Genomic DNA, 23,940 nt, shown 5'->3' with positions numbered 1-23,940 from the left:
ATGGGTCACAAAAAAGCAGCAAGGTCTATGTCTTTGTTTAGACCTCTTGGTTGGAGTGATCCCAGGCGATGAATCCAATAGGTCTCTCTTTTTCGTAATTCAAGTAGTCTCTCTTTGCCTTTTGTATCTGGTATTTCTACAATAGCTTTGATGAAAAAATGATCGCTGTTTTTGTTATGAAAGTGCTCAAAATGTTTCCCTATGCCATATTCAGAGTCCCGTTCTTTTATGTTATTAATGTGTTCTAAAGTCCTTCTTTTTAGACTCCTTTTCGTGCGCCCAATGTAAATTTTCTGACATGAGCATTCTAGTAAGTACACAACAAATTCTGACTTACAGTTCAGAAACTTTCTATTGCTACTTTATCTTTGACATTATTTATGATCCATTTATTCTCTTCTTTGGTTTTATTTGTGTGACTACAACATATACAGTTTTTTCTGCCGCATTTAAAAAACCCTTTTATTGGAGGGGTTTTTGCTTTGTTCTTTGTTCTTTTTAATATTGTTGGTGCAAGGATGTTTTTATGCATTTGTTCTTTCTGTATATAACTTTTGGTGGTTCTATTAATATGTGCTCCAGGATATGGTCTTTTTGTAAAATCCCCAATGTCTTTTTAGAATTTTCTCAATCTGTTTGGCTCCACTATTGTAGGTGGTGATAAATCTGGTGTTAGTGTCTTGTTGTTTGTTTTTATACTCACTATCTTTTTTTTATTTAAAGGGACAGTCTACCATAGAATTGTTATTGTTTTAAAAGATAGATAATCCCTTTATTACCCATTCCCCAGTTTTGCACAACCAACACAGTTATATTAATATACTTTTTGCCTCTGTGATTACCTTGTATCTAGGAACCTTCTTCCAGCCCCCTGATCACATGACTGTGACTGTTTATTATCTATTGTCTTAAATTTAGCATTGTTTTGTGCTAAATCTTAAATAACCCCCTGTGCCTGAACAAAGTGTTATCTATATGGCCCATGTGTACTTTGTCTTTTTGTGTTGAAAAGAGATTTAAAAAGCATGTGATAAGAGGCAGCCCTCAAAGGCTTAGAAATTAGCATATGAGTCTACCTATGTTTATTTTAACTAAGAATACCAAGAGAAAAAAGCAAATTTGATGATACAAGTAAATTGGAAAGTTGATTAAAATTAAAAGTCCTATCTGAATAATGAAAGTTTAATTTATACTAGACTGTCCCTTTAAAACACTATTTCTGTCAGTACTTTTTACCTTCTCATATGCTTCACTGACTGTAGTTTCAGAATATAGAATATTTTTAAATTTGGTTTTTAGAGAAACTGCTGCTTTTTCAAAGTCTTCATCTTTGCTACAATTTCGTTTTATTCTCTGAAACTGCCCATAAGGTATATTGTTTATTCAATTTGGGTGGTGGCAGCTGGCTGCATGAAGGTAGCCATTAGTGTCAGTCAGTTTAGTGTAGTTTTTGGTGTGCATCTCATTGTTTTCACAAAAGATAGTGACATCTAGAAAACCAAGAGATTGGTCTCCCCAAGTTTTCGTGAAAGAGAGATTCATGTTATTTAAATTTAAATGGTCAGTGAATATATTAAACTCCTGTTCTTCACCTTCCCATATAAGGATGGTATAGTCAATGAATCTTTTCCAGAATTTAATTTTACTTAAAGTGAATGTAAATTTTGATGTTTAAGTGCCCGGTTTTTAAAACTTTGATTAAAAACAGGGGCACTTTAATTCATCAAAATTTACATTTCACTCCTGTTGTGACAAAAAACTTACCTTTTAAACTTCACAGCAGCTGCTGCTTCCTCCGGTCTCACAAGCCATTTCTGATGTCAGAAATGATTGATAGGTCATCCTCCAATCACAGATTCCCCCCCGGGGGATTCAGTGTCTGATTCACTGCTGTGATTGGAGGAAGCCAGATACCTCATTTTAGACCCAGGAAGAGGCTTTGAAACAGGTGGAGGAAGCTGGAGCTGCTGTGAAGATTAAAAAGTAAGTTTATTTTCACAACAGGAGTGAAATGAAAATATTGATGAATTAAAGTGCCCCTGTTTTTAATCAAAGTTTTAAAAACCGGGCACTTTAGCATCAAAATGTACATTCACTTTAAAGGGACAGTTAAGTCCAAAAAAAACTTTCATGTTTCAAATAGGGCATGTAATTTTAAACAACCTAACAATTTACTTTTATTACCAATTTTGCTTTGTTCTTTTGGTATTCTTAGTTGAAAGCTAGACCTAGGAAGGCTCATATGATAATTTCTAAGCCTTTGAAGGCCGCCTCTAATCACATTCTTTTGTATTTGCTTTTCACAGCAGGGGAGAGCTAGTTCAGGTAAACCCTATAGATAACATTGTGAGCACGCCGTGGATTGTGGCAGACACTGCACTAATTGGCTAAAATGAAAGTCAATAGATAATAAATAAAATGTCATGTGATCATGGGGCTGTCAGAAGATGCTTAGATACAAGTTAATCAAAGAGGTAAAAAGTATATTTAATATAACAGTGTTGGTTATGCAAAACTGGGGAATGGATAATAAAGCGATTATCTATATTTTAAAACAACAAAAAATTTGGTGTTGACTGTCCCTTTAAATGAGGGTCGTTGTTAAACACATATTCTTCTTCAAATTTCCCCATGTAGAGGTTGGCAAAATTTGGGGCAAATTTGGTCCCCATTGCGGTTCCCCATTTTTGGACAAACATTTTGTTATCAAAGGAAAAGTAGTTTTTACCTAGAATGAATTTAATTGCATTACCAATGAACTCATTTTGTGTTTGATTCATTTCAATACTCTCTTCCAGAAAAAAGCGTACACTAGCAATCCCTTTCTCATGTGGGATTGCAGTGTAGAGTGAGGTGACATCCAAAGATGCAAAATGGTAGTTTTCTTTCCAAAATTGATTGTCAATAAGGGACAATAAATGGGGAGTGTCACGTAGGTAAGAATTTAATTTCGGCACTATGGGTCCTAAAAAATTATCTATATATTCGGATAAATGGCTTGTTAGACTATTTATACCCAAAATTATAGGTCTTCCGGGTTTTTTTTTTAACATTCTTATGGATCTTGGGGCGGTGATAAAACACCGTAGTTTTGGGAGTTTCATACTTTAAAAACTCAAATTCGTCTGTATTGAGAATTTTATCTCTCTTAGCTTGTCTAATTTGGTCTAAGAAAATGTCAGTTGGATCTGATTTGAGCACTTCATATGTTTGTGTGTCAGAGAGAATACGATTGGCCTCTAATAAATAGTCCCCATAGTCTTGGACCACTATACCTCCTCCCTTGTATCTCAATATGTATATATATATATATATATATATATATATATATATATATATATATATATATATATATATATATATATATATATATATATATATATATATGTGTGTGTGTGTGTGTTTTGTGCTGCCCTAGGCACTCCACACTCTGCTGCCCCCCCTCACCCCACCCCCCAGGTTTTAGGTCTTTTTTTAGCCATTATATTTTTTTGGTGAGGATGTAACTTTTTTTCTTCATGTCTTTGTAAGTAGATATTCACCAGGGCTTGCATTCACACACACATATATATATATATATATATATATATATATATATATATAAAACCATGTGAAATTAAAATCCAAAATCCCTAACAATTGCATGGCTCTAGGTGAAATTACAGCGTGGGGCCCATACGTAGAACTAAAAATATAAAGATATATAAAAAACGGTACAATGAACTAAGCCACACAAACAAACAGATATACATACACACACATCCATACACAGATGCATAAACACACAGATACATACATACATACACAGGTACATGAAAACACACAGGGGTACACACACACATACATACAAACACACCGTGCAGTAAATCAATCATTGTTGCAGGAATCTACCGCTCACCTAGCTCCCCTGTGCATTCCATTTCTGACATAGCCCATCTCCTTAGTGAAACCATAGCTCAAAACCCAAAAAGAAAAATTTTGGTTTTTGGAGATTTTAATATTGATTGGCTGAATCAAAAAAATAATAGTTGTCGCACGCTATTTAAATCTTTGCAGCTAATGCAATTAATCTCCTCCCCAACTTGCATAAACATCAAAAGTCATAATCATACCCTGTTCGACTGGATTCTCTTCACTTCTCCCGACCGAATCCAGGAGGCAGGTGTTCTCCCTAACAATTTCAGTGACTACTGCATAGTGTACTGTGTGCGCAAAATAAAGGCAACTAAATCCCCTCCCAAGATTAAAATCACCAGGTCCTTCAAAAAATGTAATATTAAATCATTTCTAAATGACATCAAGAACCTCCCCGGGCACAGATTAAATCTAATCCGAGATCTAGACTCTGCAGTTGAATTCTTTCAGTCTGAACTCTTACAAGTTTGGAATTTACATGCCCCGCTGCGTAAGGTGAGAGTAAAAGGAGCACACTTGAATTGGATCACAGCTGACCTCATTCAAATGTACCAGTTTCGGGATTCATTGTGGTCAAAGTTCAAGCATACTGGCTCTATGAACGATCACAGTGTATATAGACAATAGCGAAATATATGCACTAAACAAACAAAATTGGCCAAGGCCCAATATTTCTGTGAAAATCTGAACAATAACATATCTAACCCTAGAAAGTTTTGGAAACTCATAAATAACTTACAAAATCCACCAATCCACTCCCAACCCTCCACTGTCAATGTGGATAACCAAACCCTGCAACTCCCCTTAGAAGTAGCAAATGCCTTTAACAATTATTTTGCCGGATGCTCCACCACCCTGATTGGCAAACTAATAAATCACACGCATCTTGAAACTAGAAATGTGGATCAGGCCCCACTAAAACAGCAAAGACCCAATATAGAGAAGTTCAATTTTAGACCTGTACCCATCAATGTCGTTAAGAAACACCTTAATAATCTAAAAATGAAAAACCAGTCTGGACCTGATCAAATCCCAGCAATGCTGTTGAAGCTCAGTGCGCCTGTCACAACCCTAATTAATGAATCCTTGATGTCTGGATACATACCCAAACTCTGGAAAACTGCAAGAGTAGTGCCTATTTATAAAAGTGTGGAGTTAACCTTGGTTTCTAACTATCGCCCTATATTATTGCTCCCAGTATTGTCAAAAATTTTAAAAAATGCGTCCATACGCAATTATGCGAGTATTACCAACTTTCTAACTATCTGACCCCTGATCAATCAGGTTTTCGCCTGAATCACTCCACTAAAACTGCCCTCCTAAAAGTTTGCAACAACATCCAAACTGGCATGGAACAAGGAGAACTAACTGGAGCTATTTTCCTTGATTTTGCAAAGGCCTTTGACACAGTAGACCATGACATACTACTGCTCAAACTAAAAAAACTCAGGTATTGCTGATCGTCCGTTAACCTGGTTTCGATCATATGTATCGGATCGATCACAATATGTCTCCATTTCTAACAGTGACTCCCTCACTCTCCCAGTCACGTGTGGTGTTCGCCAAGGTTCCATACTCTGCCTCCTACTATTCACAGTATTTATAAATGATCTGCCTAATGTCTGCAAATCCTCAACTGTACACATGTATGCAGATGACACAGTAATCTATGCAAACAATTCCGATCTGCAGCAGCTTAAAGCAGTGCTCCAAGACCAGTTCACAGAGGTAGAAAAACGGATCTCAAAAAACAAACTCTTCCTAAACACTGACAAAACTCTCACAATGATCTTTGGAATGGTACCTAAATTAAATAAATTACAAAATTCCCATCTACGCATCAAAACAAAATCCAATTGCACGCTGACCACAGTCCACTCTTTCAAATACTTGGGTATGTTGTTAGACCCTAATCTATCTTTTGGCCTCCACATAGAAAAACTTGCATGTAAACTTTATCCAAAACTAACGGCTAGATTTGGAGTTTTGTCGGTAAAGACCCGCGTAGCTAACGCCGGCTTTTTTCTGGCCGCACCATAAAAATAACTCTGGTATTGAGAGTCCACATAAAGGCTGCGTTAGGCTCCAAAAAAGGAGCGTAGAGCATATTTAACGCAGCTTCAACTCTCGATACCAGAGTTGCTTACGCAAGCGGCCAGCCTCAAAAACGTGCTCGTGCACGATTCTCCCATAGAAAATAATGGGGCTGTTTGAGCTGAAAAAAAACCTAACACCTGCAAAAAAGCCGCGTTCAGCTCCTAACGCAGCCCCATTGTTTGCTATGCGGAAACACTTCCTACGTCTGCACCTAACACTCTAACATGTACCCCGAGTCTAAACACCCCTAACCTTAAACTTATTAACCCCTAATCTGCCACCCCCGCTATCGCTGACCCCTGCATATTATTATTAACCCCTAATCTGCCGCTCCGTAAACCGCCGCTACTTACATTATCCCTATGTACCCCTAATCTGCTGCCCTAACATCGCCGACCCCTATATTATATTTATTAACCCCTAATCTGCCCCCCACAACGTCGCCTCCACCTGCCTACACTTATTAACCCCAAATCTGCCGACCGGACCTGAGCGCTACTATAATAAAGTTATTAACCCCTAATCCGCCTCACTAACCCTATAATAAATAGTATTAACCCCTAATCTGCCCTCCCTAACATCGCCGACACCTAACTTCAATTATTAACCCCTAATCTGCCGACTGGAGCTCACCGCTATTCTAATAAATGTATTAACCCCTAAAGCTAAGTCTAACCCTAACACTAACACCCCCCTAAGTTAAATATAATTTACATCTAACGAAATTAATTATCTCTTATTAAATAAATTATTCCTATTTAAAGATAAATACTTACCTGTAAAATAAATCCTAATATAGCTACAATATAAATTATAATTATATTATAGCTATTTTAGGATTAATATTTATTTGACAGGCAACTTTGTAATTATTTTAACCAGGTACAATAGCTATTAAATAGTTAAGAACTATTTAATAGCTACCTAGTTAAAATAATTACAAAATTACCTGTAAAATAAATCCTAACCTAAGTTACAATTAAACCTAACACTATACTATCATTAAATTAATTAAATAAAATGCCTACAATTACCTACAATTAAACCTAACACTACACTATAAATAAATAAATTAAATACAATTCCTACAAATAACTACAATGAAATAAACTAACTAAAGTACAAAAAATAAAAAAGAACTAAGTTACAAAAAATAAAAAAATATTTACAAACATAAGAAAAATATTACAACAATTTTAAACTAATTACACCTACTCTAAGCCCCCTAATAAAATAACAAAGACCCCCAAAATAAAAAATGCCCTACCCTATTCTAAATTACTAAAGTTCAAAGCTCTTTTACCTTACCAGCCCTGAACAGGGCCCTTTGCGGGGCATGCCCCAAGAAGTTCAGCTCTTTTGCCTGTAAAAAAAAAACATACAATACCCCCCCCAACATTACAACCCACCACCCACATACCCCTAATCTAAACCCAAACCCCCTTAAATAAACCTAACACTAAGCCCCTGAAGATCTTCCTACCTTATCTTCACCATACCAGGTTCACCGATCCGTCCTGAAGTGCTCCTCCGATGTCCTGATCCAAGCCCAAGCGGGGGGCTGAAGAGGTCCATGATCCGGCTGAAGTCTTCATCCAAGCGGGAGCTGAAGAGGTCCATGATCCGGATGAAGTCTTCATCCAAGCAGGAGCTGAAGAGGTCCATGATTCGGATGAAGTCTTCATCCAAGCGGGAGCTGAAGAGGTCCATGATCCGGATGAAGTCTTCTATCAACGGCATCTTCAATCTTCTTTCTTCCGGATCCATCTTGCAGACCTCCGACGCAGAACATCCTCTTCTCCCGACGCCTACTAGCCGAATGACGGTTCCTTTAAGGGACATCATCCAAGATGGCGTCCCTCCAATTCCGATTGGCTGATAGGATTCTATCAGCCAATCGGAATTAAGGTAGGAATATTCTGATTGGCTGATGGAATCAGCCAATCAGAATCAAGTTCAATCCGATTGGCTGATCCAATCAGCCAATCAGATTGAGCTTGCATTCTATTGGCTGTTCCGATCAGCCAATCAGAATATTCCTACCTTAATTCCGATTGGCTGATAGAATCCTATCAGCCAATCGGAATTCGAGGGACGCCAGTAATCATGGATTACGGGGACGTAGTATATGCACCTGCACCGCAAACTCACCTTAATAAACTTAATACATTGTATAACTTCTGCTGCTTTGTGCTACAATGTAACTACAGGACCCACCATTGTGTCATGCTAAAAGAGCTAAACTGGCTGACGCTGGAATCCAGACGCACCCTCCATCTTTCCTGCCTTGTGTTTAAGAGCCTTTCTGGGAAGCTCCCACCCTACCTGAGCAGAATGCTCTCCCCAGCTATTCCCACCTCCTATAACCTTCGATCCAGTACCAGCACATTATTTAGCTCGCCTCAATACAAAAAGAAAGCAGCTCGATCCTTCTTTTCCTACAGAGCGCCACAGTTATGGAATGACCACCCGCACACTTTCAAACCTTCCCCAAGCCTAATATCCTTTAAGAAATCCCTCTCTACATATCTCATAACAGAATGCACCTGTCATGGTTGATTATATATTTCCTTCCTGTTCTATGTAAAATGTTTGCATCTATTGTGTATTATTATTGTTTTTGTATTTTATTGTACCCTATTGTATCAATGGAATGTTTTGTGATCCCAGGACATACTTGAAAACGAGAGAAATCTCAATGTATCCTTCCTGGTAAAATATTTTATAAATAATAATAATACAAACACAAAAACATAGACAGATACACACAGGTACATACAAAGTACTGCTAACAAAATGGCAATTGGGCACACAGTGAAAAGGTTAAAAAGGAGATCCACCTGCATTAAAGGAATAGTCTAGTCAAAATTAAACTTTCATAATTCAGAGAGAGCATGCAATTTTAAGCAACTTTCTAACTTACTCCTATTATCAAATTTTCTTTGTTCTCTTGGTATCTAAATTTGAAAAAGCAAGAATGTAAGCTTAGGAGCTGGCCCATTTTTGGTTCAGAACCTGAGTAGCACTTTTTGTTTGGTGTTTGAAATGTAGCCATGAATCAGCAAGCGCTACCCAGGTGCTGAACCAAAAATGGGCCGCCTCCTAAGCTTACATTCAAATAAAGATACCAAGAGAAAGAAGAAAAATTGGTAATTGGAATAAAATAGAAAGTTGCTTAAAATGGCATGTTCTATCTGAATCATGAAACTTTAATTTTGACTAGACTATCCCTTTAATCAGAAAAATACATTTAGTGAATCCTATTGCAGCTCTGTAAGCAAAATATGCTGTCTGTTCTACAAGGGAACTGTGATCTCAATAGAAAAACTAAAAGGCAAGGAGAGATATTCTACCTGCTGTGTTAGGATCAGTCTCTTGGATACTAATGGGATGGGATCTGCTCATGTGGACCAGAGATCTGCTGCTGCGGACAGATTCCGCAGCACTAGATATAGATGTTAATTTATTTTTTTCTCTTTCAACAAAAATGTGATATTTATTTTTAGTTTTAATTTGGGGAATTTATATCTGATCCAGGGTTCACAAACAGCTACCAAGAGCTAATTCTGCTCCACCAAAAGAATACTTAAAGTGATGGTAAATCCAAGCATTTAACAAATGCTAGAATTTACCATCACTGAAAATAAACTCTAGTTTCTGTTACTAAAAAACGGGTGCTAAACTCACCCTTTCTGTGCTGAAGTAGATCGCTAAAATCAGCGCCTCCGGCTGCCACGGCAAATCGCTCTTCTTCAATGAGGTGACGTTTCCACCTCTAAACCTATAGCTGTGCATGTCAACTGACATCCTAGAACGGCTATATGTTTAGAGGTGGTAACTTCACCTCATTAAAGAAGAGTGCTGTGCCGTGGACGGCCGGAGGCGCTGATTTTAACAATCTACTTCAGCACCCAGCCCATTTTAGGTTCAGCACCATGAATAGCACTTGCTTATTGGTGGCTGACATTTAGTGACCAATAAGCAAGCATAACCCAGGTTCTAAACCAAAAATGGGCTGGCTCCTATGCATTACATTCCTGCTTTTTAAATAAAGATAGCAAGAGAACAAAGAAAAAAATATAATAGGAGTAAATTAGAAAGTTGCTTCAAATTGCATGCTCTATCTGAATTATGACAGAACAAAATTGGATTTAGTGTCCCTTTAATAAATGCAGCACAATGTTTGCCAAAGTCAGTCTATGGGTAAAAAAATACGGGCGAAGGCAGAAATATACGCGCGTAACTTCTATGTTACACCGTATATGTGATACCAAACCAGCGCAAAATTTGGCATCGCTGGCTTTTTGCGGGCGATGCTGCATATCGGATCGGGCCCCTGGAGTTTTACATTTTTACAGTTTTTATAAACAGTTTATAAATTACATAACATATAAAGCCACATTAATAATAGAGCAATACAGCCCTGCAAAAATGTAAAGTTATTCTTATGTATAATGCACAGTAACACAAAGTGCACAAATCACTTGTCACACAGAGGTGGCAACGTCATTGACCTGAGAATGTGAACCATTTCTATCAAATAATGCAAGAATATGCATGCTCCAAGACGTTGACTAAGGGGCATATTTATCAAGCTCTGTATGGCTCGCCGGAAACAGAAGACCGCTGCTCCAAAACCTGTCCGCCTGCTTTGAAGCGGCAGACAGAAATCAACCCAATCGAATACGATTGGGTTGATTGACACCCCCTGCTAGCAGCCGATTGAGATTCAGATAGAGCATGTGAATTCAAACAACTTTTGAATTTACTTCTAATTATCAATTTTTCTTCATTTGCTTTGTATTTTTTCTTGAAAAGCAGGGGATGTAAGCTTAGGAGCGTGCCTATGTCTGGAGCACTATATGGCTGCAGATTTGCAAGAATGTTATCCATTTTCAAGAGCACTAGAGGGCAGCACTATTTCCTACCATGTAGTGTTCCAGTTGCCTACCTAGCGGCTAGATTATGAGTTTTTGTCGGTAAGGTTTGCGGGGCTAACGCTCCTTTTTTTCTTACTGCTCTCTTAAAGGGACATAATACTCATATGCTAAATCACTTGAAACTGATGCAGTATAACTGTAAAAAGCTGACAGGAAAATATCACCTGAGCATCTCTATGTAAAAAAGGAAGATATTTTACCTCACAATCTCCTCAGCTCAGCAGAGTAAGTTCTGTGTAAAAAGTTATACTCAGCTGCTCCCAGCTGCAGGTAAAAAAATTTAAAAAAAATGAAGAAATGAACAGCAGCCAATCAGCATCAGCAGTGCTGAGGTCATGAACTCTTACTGTGATCTCATGAGATTTGACTTAACTCTCATGAGATTTCATAGTAAGCTTCCTTTACCTGATTGGTGAAATAAGATGAGAGTGCACGATGCCAGTCCCTTCAGATGTCCCAGGACAAACACACTAAAATGCTGCTTAGAAATCCTTTACAATGGGAGGTGGCTACTGAGGAACTTTTGAGGTAAAATATCTTTCTTTTTTCCATAGAGATGTTCAAGTGATATTTTCTAATCAGCTTTTTACAGCTATGCTGCATCACTTTCAAGTGTTTAAACATTTGGGTATTATGGCCCTTTAAGCCAACGCTGGTATTACAAGTTTTCTGCAAGCCGGCGTTAGCCTCAAAAAAGTGAGCGTTGAGCAAAATTTAGCTCCACATCTCACTGTAATACCAGCGTTGCTTACAGTAGCGGTAAGCTGGCTAAACGTGCTCGTGCACGATTTACCCATAAGAAACAATGGGGCTGAGCTGCGTGAAAAAAAACCTAACACCTGCAAAAAAGCAGCGTCCAGCTTCTAACGCAGCCCCATTGTTTCCTATGGGGAAATACATTTTATGTCAGCACCTAACACCCTAGCATGAACCCCGAGTCTAAACACCCCTAATCTTACACTTATTAACCCCTAATCTGCCGCCCCCGCTATCGCTGACACCTACATTATAATTATTAACCCCAATAGGATTGACTTTGCATTCTATTGGCTGATTGGAACAGCCAATAGAATGTGAGGTCAATCCTATTGGCTGATTACATCAGCCAATAGGATTTTTCCTACCTTAATTCTGATTGGCTGATAGGATTCTATCAGCCAATTGGAATTCAAGGGACGCCATCTTGGATTATGTCATTTAAAGGAACCTTCATTCTTCGTTAGGACTTCGTCTGAAGAGGATGCTCCGTGTCGGCTGGATTGAAGATGGACCCGCTCCGCTCCGGAAGGATGAAGATAGAAGATGCCGCCTGGATGAAGATTTCTACCGTCTGGAGGACTTCTTCTGCCCCGATCAGATGAAGACTTCGGACCCTCTGGAGGACCACTTGTGCCCGGCTGGGTGAAAACGGCTCAAGGTAGGGTGATCTTCAGGGGGTTAGTGTTAGTTTTTTTTAAGGGGGGATTGGGTGGGTTTTAGATTAGGGGTGTGTGGGTGGTGGGTTGTAATGTTGGGGGTATTGTATTTTTTTACAGGTAAAAGAGCTGATGACTTTGGGGCAATGCCCTGCAAAAGGCCCTTTTAAGGGCTATTTGTAATTTAGTATAAGGTAGGGAATTTTTTTATTTTGGTTTTTTTTTTTATTTTATTAGGGGGATTAGATTAGGTGTAATTAGTTTAAAATTCTTGTAATTCTTTTTTTCTCTGTAATTTAGTGTTTTTTTTTTTGTAATTTATTTTATTTTATTATATTTAATTGTAGGTAGTTTAGGTAATTTATTTAATTATAGTGTAGTGTTAGGTGTAATTGTAACTTAGGTTAGGATTTATTTTACAGGTAAATTTGTACTTATTTTAGCTAGGTAGTTATTAAATAGTTAATAACTATTTAATAACTATTGTACCTAGTTAAAATAAATACACAGTTGCCTGTAAAATAAAAATAAACCCTAAGATAGCTACAATGTAACTATTAGTTATATTGTAGCTATCTTATGGTTTATTTTATAGGTAAGTATTTAGTTTTAAATAGGATTAATGTATTTAATTATGTTAAATTAATTTTGTTTGGGGGGTTAGACTTAGGGTTAGACTTAGGTTTAGGGGTCTGGAGGACCACTTCTGCCCAGTTGGGTGAAGACGACTCCCGGTAAGGTGATCTTCAGGGGGTTAGTGTTAGTTTTTTTTAAGGGGGTATTGGGTGGGTTTTAGAGTAGGATTGGTTGTGTGAGTGGTGGGTTTTAATGTTGGGGGGGGATTTGTAATTTTTTTTACAGGTAAATTTCGTTTAATTTAAATTATATTTAAGTTAGGGGGGTTAGACTTAGGTTTAGGGGTTAATAAATTTATTATAGTAGCGGCGACGTTGGGGTTGGAAGATTAGGGGTTAATAAATGTAGGTAGGTGGCGGCGACGTTGGGGGAGGGGCAGATTAAGGGTTAATAAAATGTAACTAGTGTTTGTGAGGCGGGAGTGCGGCAGTTTAAGGGTTAATACATTTATTAAAGTGGCGACGATGTCCAGTGGGCAGATTAGGGGTTAATAATTGTAGGTAGGTGGCGGGGGCGGCAGATTAGGGGTTAATAAATATAATGTAGGTGTCGGCGATGTTAGGGGCAGCAGATTAGGGGTTCATAGGTATAATGTAGGTGGCGGCGATGTCCGGTCGACAGATTAGGGGTTAAAAAAATGTATTTTAGTGTTTGCGATGTGGGGGGGGGGGCCTCGATTTAGTGGTTAATAGGTAGTTTATGGGTGTTAGTTTACTTTTTAGCACTTTAGTTAAGAGTTTTATGTTCCGGCGTTAGCCCATAAAACTCTTAACTACTGACTTTTAAATGTGGTAGAAGTCTTGACAGGAGAGGGTCTACCGCTCACTTCTTCCAAGACTTGTAATACCAGCGTTAGTCAAATCCCATAAAAAGATAGGATACGCAATTGACGTAAGGGGATTTGCGGTAGCCTCGAGTCGCGGAAGAAAAGTGAGCGGTAGACCCTTTCCTGCCTGACTCGTAATACCAGCGTTAGGAAAAAAGCAGCTTTGGGACCTCTCAACGCTCCTTTTTAAGCCTAACGCCAAACTCGTAATCTAGGCGTAGGTTTCTCTTCAACACAGAATATCATGGGAACAAAGCAAATTAGATAATGAAAGTAAATTGGCAACTTTTTTTTAATGCTTTGTTCTGTCTGAATCACAAAAGAGATTTTTTTTGGGTTTCATGTCCCTGCAAACATTTTTTTTTTTTTTTTTTTTTTTTTATCAAGCTTGTAAACTTTCTTTGAGTTTTCTCAAAACGTTAAATTATATTTCATGAAAAGTGAAGTTTTTTTTAAAGTACTTTATATTTTTTTCCCCAATACTAGTAATAAGTAATTCATTTGCCACCAGAAATCTGATAAACAAAGCTATGTTGTGATCTAATAGTCATTTCATTTTGTGGCACTGTTCCTGCTAACTACTTATTGTTATTTTATTCAATTTTCTGCTTCTTGCGCTCTAAAAGCAGATGAATGTTGTTGTTGGCAACTTTCTCTGGAGATTGGATTTTGCTTTTGGATATAATGAAGTCGCTGAATGCTGTGGAGCAAGGCATAAGTTAAAGGAACAGATTATAAGGGCCAAAACTAAAATCCCTAACTGCACTTCTAAAGGAATATAAAAGTCAAATTTGTATTTATTGTTTTTTTGCAGGATTCTTATGTTTGCAAAAATGGTTCTGATAAAACTTATCACACATTCTGTGAAAACATTTTCTCTTGAATGCAGCTCCCCGGGCATTAATTGGACAGTCTACTCCAGAATTTATATTGTTTAAAAAGTTAGATAATCCCTTTATTACCCGTTCACCGGTTTTGCATAACCAACACAGTTAGTTATATTAATAAACTTTTTACCTCTGTGATTAACTTGTATCTAAGGAGGCGATTTATCATGCCCCGTATGCTGCCGTTTCGGCGTGAGCCTTAAGGTTCGCCGGAAACAAAAATTAAGAAGCAGCGGTCTTAAGATCGCTGCTCCTTAACTCACTTGCCATCTCTGAGATGGAGGACAGTGATCATCCCCATCAGATACGATTGGGATGATTGACATCCCCTGCTAGCAGCCGCGAATGTGCAGGGGCGGCATTGCACAAGCATCTCACTAGAACTACAATGGATCATCTCCGCCTGCCAGTTGTTTAATCGGCCCCCATGCCTCTGCAGGCTGCCCCCTTTTTCCTTTTTTTTTTACCCCAAGATAATTTTATTAAATTTTCAAAGTTACACAATTCAACAAGTGCTATATGAGAAATATCATTTTACTCAAAATAGACATACATTGATGCTGACTGTATTTTAGTAACTGACTGTCACATGAGTTTTGGAACCCTATTTGTAGAGCAAAAGCAATATACATGGTATCTGGATAAACTCGTAAAGTTTGGACAAACAAAGAGTAACATTATGATAAGGGAGGTAAATTCCTGGGAGATCATCTACCCGTGTCACTCTCAAACCGATAATGTACTAAGATTTAAGAGTTATAGGTCGTGTTCTAATAGTAGTATTTTTAAATGATGTGGTGTAGAGCTTATTTAATAATCATAAGATAAAGGCCCAGGCATCAATGAGGACTGAAAAAAAACCCTGCATTTTTATTGTTTTAAAAGATAGATCTAGCTATTTTGTACGAGATCTCCTCAGAGAGAAGCCCAGGGATAATGATTCTGGTCAACTAAGCCTTTTCATGTAATCAAGTTTCCTATATATCCAAATAGACCTCTATCCTGTCTTGGGAACTATAGACATATTTCTCCATTGTGGCCATATACTCTACCATGGCGCAGACCTTAAAAAACTGTGGGGAATCCAGCCTTTTCCAGTTGCGGGCAATGCATATCTTTGTTGTGGCTAAAATATAGATTGTTAAACTTTTTTTCTTATCTGAAGTGATGTAAAGTAGGGCACATGAGGGAGAAAGATTAGAAGTGATATCAAGGTTGTCCAACAAGGATGTAATCTCATCCATAAAGGTGCTAGTTTTAGGCAATCCCACCATATATGTAGATCTGATCCTATTTCTCCACAAAGCCAACATTGGGGCAAGGTCAACGGGAATATTTTAGCGAGGATTATAGGTGTTGTATGCCATTTTAACAGTATTTTAATATAGACTTCTAAGACTGTAATACAGTGCAAAGTCTTCTTTGTAAGAGTTACAGCTTTTTCTAAGTCTAGTTCAGAAAACATCTGACCTAATTCTCTGCCACACACTCTAAGTTGCCAAGGTACTCCTCGAGAATAATCAGATAAAATGCTAACATAATGGATCGTAAGGCTTGAATAATTTATATCCACTAACCTATCTATTTTCCCAATTAGTATAGTCTTGTAGGGAATGATCGCATAAAACTAAGTACTTAAAAGCACTCAAATCTAAACTAAGATGGTACAGAGTCATTTCTGGATATTATAGCGGCAACAGTAGCTATAGGTTATATAAGTCAGCTGTTAATGTTAGCCCCATATCGTAGGATGGGCTGCAAATCTGCAATCATGGCAATCATGAAATAGGTTTGTAAGTTGTTCCATACTGTGAGGTTATGTAAAATTATTGTATTAGAAATACATTTTGGATAACTTTCAGTAATTTGGTATCCAAATTTTATCAGCAAGAGATATTACAGCCAGAAGAACAGTCTCTTCTAATTTGTACCAGCCCATTTTCTTGACCTTAAGGCTCCCTTCAGCTAAATAAGTCAGTCTAGTTGCCTCATGGTAAAGGAAAATGTTAGGAAATGCTACACCTCCTTTTGAATTTCCTCTTTGTAAGATGTTATGAGCTATCAAATGTTTTTTTACCTTGCCAAATGTAATCAGTAAATCATGTATGCATTTGGTACAAAACTGGATATGGAACATTAAAGGGACAGTCTAGTCAAAATTAAACTTTCATGAATTAGATAGGGTGTGCAATTTTAAACAACTTTCCAATTCACTTTTATAATCAAATTTGCTTTGTTCTGTTTGTATTCTTTGTTGAAAGCTAAACATAGGTAGGCTCATATGCTGATTTCTAAACCCTTGAAAACCACCTCTTATTTCAAAACATTTGACTGTTTTTCACAGCTAGAGGGCGTTAGTTCACGTGTGACAAATAGATAACATTGTGCTCACGCCCATGGAGTTACTTATGAGAGGGCACTGATTGGCTAAAATACAAGTCTGTCAAAAGAACTGAAATAAGGGAGCAGTCTGTAGAGGCTTAGATACAAGGTATTCACAGAGGTAAAAAGTATATTAATATAAGTGTTGGTTATGCAAACCTGGGGAATGTGTAATAAAGGGATTGTCTTTCTTTTTAAACAATAAACATTCTGGTGTAAACGGTCCCTTTAAAGCAGGGGTGTCCAAACTTTGCTCTCCAGAGGTTTTGGAACTACATTTCCCATGATGCTCAGCTAGATAAAATGTTGGCTGAGCATCATGGGAAATGTAGTTCCAAAACCTCTGGAGAGCAAAGTTTGGACACCCCTGCTTTAAAGGGACAGTCTAGTCAATATTAAACGTTCATGATTCAGATAGGGTATGCAATTTTAAACATCTTTCTAGTTGACTTTTATCATTAAATTTACTTTGTTCCCTTGGTGGTATTTTTGAAAAGCTAAACCTAGGTATATCTTATATCTAAAATTAGTTTATTATAATTCAATTTTATAATGTGTTCTGGGTCTGCGCTGAGTAGAACCCCAAGGTGTTTAAGATGGTCTGCGGACCATGAGAATTTATAAGCTGTCTTCAACTGTGTGAGGAGTTTCTGACCAATATTAATAGTGTAGGCCTCAGTCTTAGACAAATTAATTTAATAATAACTTAGCCTTACAAAGAGTTAAATTAATTTAAAATAGCTGGCATGGAGGAAATAGGGTTTGTAATGAGCAAAGTAACATCATCTGCGAACTGTACAATTTTCTCTTTGTGAATTCTAATAGGAACACCTGAGATAGTTTGGAAAAGATGGACAGCATGACTAAAAGGTTCCATCACCATTGCTAAGGCTTGTCGGGTGCCATTACGTATCTGGAGTACCGGAGGAGAACAAAAGTCCATGCCCCTCACTCTTACAAATAGTGAGGAGTATAAAGCTAGCATGCCTAAAACAAAAGGCTCTGGAAATCCAAATGATCTTAACACCCCCCAAAGGTTATCCCATCTGACCCTGTCAAAAGCCTTTTCTGCATCTAGTGACAGGGCCACCATAGGAATATCATGTGCCTTAGCTTCCAAGAAAATATTAATCAGTTTCTTAGTATTTTCAGGACCCTGTCGTCCTTCTGTGAAAACTCCAGTTTTATTTTTGAGTGCATCAAAATAAAAACAGCAACGTTTCGGACACAATAGTCCTTAATCATGCATGCTGCTTCAGATTTCTTATATACTAAGGGGCTTTGGTGTGAGACCTAGCAGTAAGCATACCACACTGGTGCTGAATTACTTTAGACAATTGTCCTTCTGTGAAGCCTACTTGGTCACAGAGGATGAGGGCAAGCATTAGATTAACTAATCTGTTAGCAACGAGTTTGGAAAGTAAAAGTTTAGTGTTTTCATTAATTCAGGATATACTATAGGCCTATAACTTCCACATTCTGAAGTATTTTTACTTGGCTTGTGTATTGGCAATATAGATTCCTGAAGATATTCTTGAAGAATTTGACCCTCATTTTTTATTTAATTAAAAACATTCTGCAAGATTGGGGCTATTAGTAAGAATACTTTTTGATAGAACGTGCTAGTAAAGCCATCAGGTCCTGGTGCTTTATTGTTTTTGCAATTGTTTCACAGCTGCCATTATTTCCTCAAGCGAGAAAGGATGTAGTATGGGTTCCCTCTTTTCCTCAGTCAGGGTCAGAAGATTAAGGCTTTTGAGAAACTAAGAGAACTCTGAAATTGGGGCCTCATCAGGTTGCTCTCTGTCTGCAATATTATATAATTTTTCATAATCGACTGCAAACTCCTTACCTATAACAGCCACTGCATGAACTGTACTCCCATTGTGAACCATAGATTCTGGTAGCTGCCACTCTTTAGAGCACGATACAAAACCAAACACACTACGATTACGGCTTAACTGCCGAAACGCGTCAGTGGGTCACTGGGATTTGACCATTATCCCCTGACCTTTGCTATGCTGTGGCTCATGTAAGAATTTTACAAATTACGGAATAAAGATAACATTTTTAAACCATTTTCCCGTGGAGGTGCTCTTTGGTTTTGTATCGTGCTCTGAATTGGAATTGATCATAGCTTTTAACTGAATAATATCAGTTGACAGAGCAGCTGTAGGGTAGTCCTTATTCAAGCTTTCTTTAGTTCTAAGTTCACACATCAGTTTACCTAATGGGCTTACATTTTCTTTTTTTCTTTTCTGAGATTAGTAACTCTTACTATACAAAAGCCACTAACAATAGATTTAAGAGTAGCCCACCGTATTTGGTGGTATGTCTGGCCTTCTGCGTTGGTGTAGACAAATTCAAGCAAAAACAAGAAGAAAAATGCAGTTGCACTGAATAAAATATACATGTTTTTTTAAAATCATCTTAAAAAACAGGTACATAACCGTGTCTAAGGCTCCGGGCTTAGATGCTGCAATCATAGCCCTAAATAACAGCTGTGCCATACACCCTTAAAACACAGTGTAACCATCTAATTAGATATACAATTACACAAAATAATTAACCCTATGTTTCACATATATTTTCCCTACTATTTCCTGCTATTTCACCGTTTATATTTCGTGGTTCTTCTTGTATATATTAATACATTTGCTACAATAATCTGTCACACATTGTCCCTAAAGAATGGACTAATACAGATATGGAAGTTTGAACCTCCTTATTATAACCTACTGTGTAATATTGTTACTTGAAAGAGTCATTCCCTTTCTCCATATACAATCTCTACAAATACTGCAGATTCCAGATCATGTTAAATTGAAACTGAACACTAAAAGAATATACCATATAACTTACACTAATATCAGGTATTTGCATCAAACAGGTTTTCATTCACAAAAAAATGAATGACGACCTCTGAATATAAACCTAATGGGGTTAAAGTTTCAAAATTTCAATATCCAGTAGGTCTCCTCTCATGTCCATAAATGCACTTTGTCTCCACCTCTTACTGGAACTTTAATAGTTTCAACTGAACACCATCTAAATGATAACACATCTTTGAAATGTTTGCCCAGAAAGGGGAGACAAAGCTGAACATCTTTGCCGTTTTGCTCGGATTAACTGACTTTTAGCAATACCTTTAAAGATATGTTTAGGATGTGATGACTTGGTATGGAGTATTTTATTCCCAGTGATTGGTTTGCAATATAATTGTATGAATACTTTTCTTTAGAATATCACCTGTTAGGGTAATATCTTTAAAGTTTATGTTGATTTGTTTGCCATTCATAGGTAAATTTGATCCCTCCATGATTAGTATTTAAATAATTTACAAACTTCTGTGCTTGTGATAAATCAGATCCCAAGACAAAAATTAGATAGTCTATGAATCTTTTGTAGAACTGTATTTTTTCAGTGACGGCATTATTATCTCCATAAATATAAATACTTTATATCCAGACCATAAAGAAATGTTCATATGCAGGAGCAAATTTCGCCCCCATTGATGTTCCTTGTTTCTGTAGATAATAAGGGGCCGATTTACTATTGCCCGAATGGTGCCTAATGCACCTATTTCCGTGCAAGCCTTTAGGCTCTCAGGAAATAGGAGTTAAGAAGCAGCAGTATAAATTCACAGTATAATGCAAATTAATCTTATATCTAAACATAGTTTGACATCGCTACTTTATTCAATCTCTAAAGGAAGCTCAATCAGAGGATAACAGTAGAACATAAACTAACTTTTATCTATGAAAAGTTTAACATCACTGATTTTATTAATCCCCAGAGGAGATCCAGTCTTCAAAGTATAGATCCAGAATATTTCCTTTTTACTTTTGTCTTCAAAGTATAGATCCAGAATATTTCCTTTTTACTTTTGTCTTCAAAGTATAGATCCAGAATATTTCCTGATATCTGTCACCTCCTCTAGCACCAAATGTGTCACTTGTTCAATACCACGAAATCTAAAATGATCCAGTTTATTATCATGATCATAAAAATGTTTTGCAACCGGTGTCTTAGGTACCTCTGCATCTAAGGACAATAGGTGTTCTCTGATTCTATCTTTGAGACCCCTTGAAGTGAAACCTACATATTGAAACTTGGAAAACATACATGTAATGAGATAAACAATAAATGTGGAATTACAGTTTATTCAATCTCTAATACTGTAAGATTGACCTGTATTAGTGGAAGTAAAATTATCTCCTACCAGTGCATAATCGCAGGATTTGCATGATCTACCTCCACACTTAAAGGGACATAATACTCATATGCTTAATCACTTGAAACTGATGCAGCATAACTGTAAAAAGCTGATAGGAAAATATCACCTGAGCATCTCTATGTAAAAAAGGAAGATATTTTACCTCACAATTTCCTCAGCTCAGCAGAGTAAGTTCTGTGTAAAAAGTTATACTCAGCAGCCAATCAGCATCAACAGTGCTGAGGTCATGAACTCTTTTACTGTGATCTCATGAGATTTAATTGTAAACTTCCTTACACTGAATAGGGAAATAAGATGAGAGTGCACGAAAGCTTGCTCCTTCCGCTGTCCCGGGACAGACATACTGATTTGTTGCTTAGAAGTCCTTTACAATGGGATGTGGCTACTGAGAAACATTTGAGGTAAAATATCTTTCTTTTTTACATAGAGATGTTCAGGTGATATTTTCTAGTCAGCTTTTTACAGCTATACTGCATCACTTTCAAGTGTTTAAACATTTGGGTATTATGGCCCTTTAAAGAAGCCAGCTTTCTTAGATAACCAATTACTACTATTGCTGGCTCTGGTGTTAACCTTAGCGCTAAAGTGTTTTGTTATCTTGTCTCCTATAGTGTCTGATCTACATGAGATGAAATTGCAATTAGTGGAAATTGTTTCCAGGTCTTTATCTCTGTCTAGAAGGGGGCATTCTCTTTCTAATAATATTACACATTTTATTGAACTGTCTACTATACTTAGTAATACAATTAATACCTCTATGTTCTCCACCATCCTTCCTTTTATTTACAATTTTATCCTTGAGTAGAACATCTCTATTAAATCCTGATACTTGTTCAGACAATCTCTCTAATTCATGTACATCATAACCCCTATCAATGAGGCATGTTGTTAGATCATTGGCATGTCTCCAATAGTCACTTAAGTTAGTACAATTTCGTCTCAGCCTAATGTACTGGCCCTTTGGTATACCTTTCTTTAAATGGTTCGGATGCAATGAATCTGCTCTTAATATGGCATTACCTGTTATCTCCTTCCTGTAAACTTCTGTAACTATATTTTCTTCGGTATGGCAAATTGATACATCCAGATATGGTATATTAGTTTCTGAAGTACTGTAAGTAAATTTCAGATTGCCATCATTATCATTCAAATAGTGTATGAGGCTATCAAGTTCTCCATTAGTGTCCCCCTACTATAAGTATATCATCAATATATCTAGTATACAGTTTAATATCACCTCATAAGATGTTACTTTCACTGACGATCTTCCTAATCTAGCTGTGGTGTCTATCTGTATGCTGTGCCTTTGTTTTTTTTAATGCAAGTATTCAATAAATTTAACTTTTAAATTAAAGGAATCTCTCCCTGCCGTAGCTTCACTGAGACTGTGACATTGTTGCTTTATGTTTCTACTAGGGGTGTGGAGAGCCATAGCAGTCTCAGTGTTGAAGCCCTCACTGGTGTGACTTACCCGGTGTCAAAACGAAGCTAGACGCTGTAGGTGAATCAGGCGATACACGGTAAGCGATTGCTGTGGAAACACATTAGGATCTCGTCTGGAGGAAAACTTTTACTTTTCAAGATCGCAACCACTGTGGTAAGCCTTAAAACGTATAATATTTCTTGAGAGCATCTGTTGAAAGTATTTTTACTAACCTTGTTATATCTGCATTAGTGGGACTCTTGAAATGAGTTGTTTTTATGCGGAAAGCCTTGTACTGGCGTTTACACTCACACTTACACAGTCTAAAAAGCATGGATATTAATGTAAAAAGAGGGAGCGCCAACTATAGGCTAAAGAATCAGATTAACAGAATTAATCAAAATGATATTTAAAATACATTTAATACATTCACATAAACTAGGGTACCCTATGTACATATAACAATTAAAAACAATAGAGTAAGTACCCCTCAGGAGAGAGGGGAAAACCAAAACATATAAACACAAAAAGAAGTTGTATTAAAAGTCCCAAATGATATAAAAAGTCTTAATAAGTGATGACATCCTTAACAAATGTCCTGTGTAACAGATCCTGTGCCCTTGTGAATCCAATTATAATCCTATGAGTATGATGGAGTATCCAAAAAATCAAAAATAAAATTAAAATAAAAATAATAATCAAAAATATAAAAATACAAATAAAAATAAAAATTGGAGAAAAGTGAATCAAGTGAAAAAAGTGCAAAACATTGATAAGAAATCCAATGGGATCCAATAAATGCAGTACCTGTGAAAACAAAAATCACATAGTGCAATAACGCTAATGTAAATATAAACTTAATTGAAAACAGGCTTACCCTATATGTAAACTCGAGCAGTGACTACTTATAACATGTATATCATAAAAATAAAATAAGATATCTATATAAAAATGATTTTATAAATAGCATTAAAAAACATTAAAAAAAACTGTAAACACGGTGAGAGGTAAAAACATATTGATGATTCACACTAAGTGAAATTATAAAAAGTGAAAGTATAAGAGATATTAAAAGTATAAAAAATGAGAAGTGAATCAAGCTGTGGAAGGGGGAGTTATATCAATACTTTGGAATTGAGATTTATTTAAAAACTAAAGCTCTATCATAATAATTAGTTAAAA

Source organism: Bombina bombina, chromosome 3 (assembly GCF_027579735.1).
Source record: "Bombina bombina isolate aBomBom1 chromosome 3, aBomBom1.pri, whole genome shotgun sequence".
Lineage (NCBI taxonomy): Eukaryota > Metazoa > Chordata > Amphibia > Anura > Bombinatoridae > Bombina > Bombina bombina.
Note: the sequence above shows the minus strand (reverse complement) of the source record.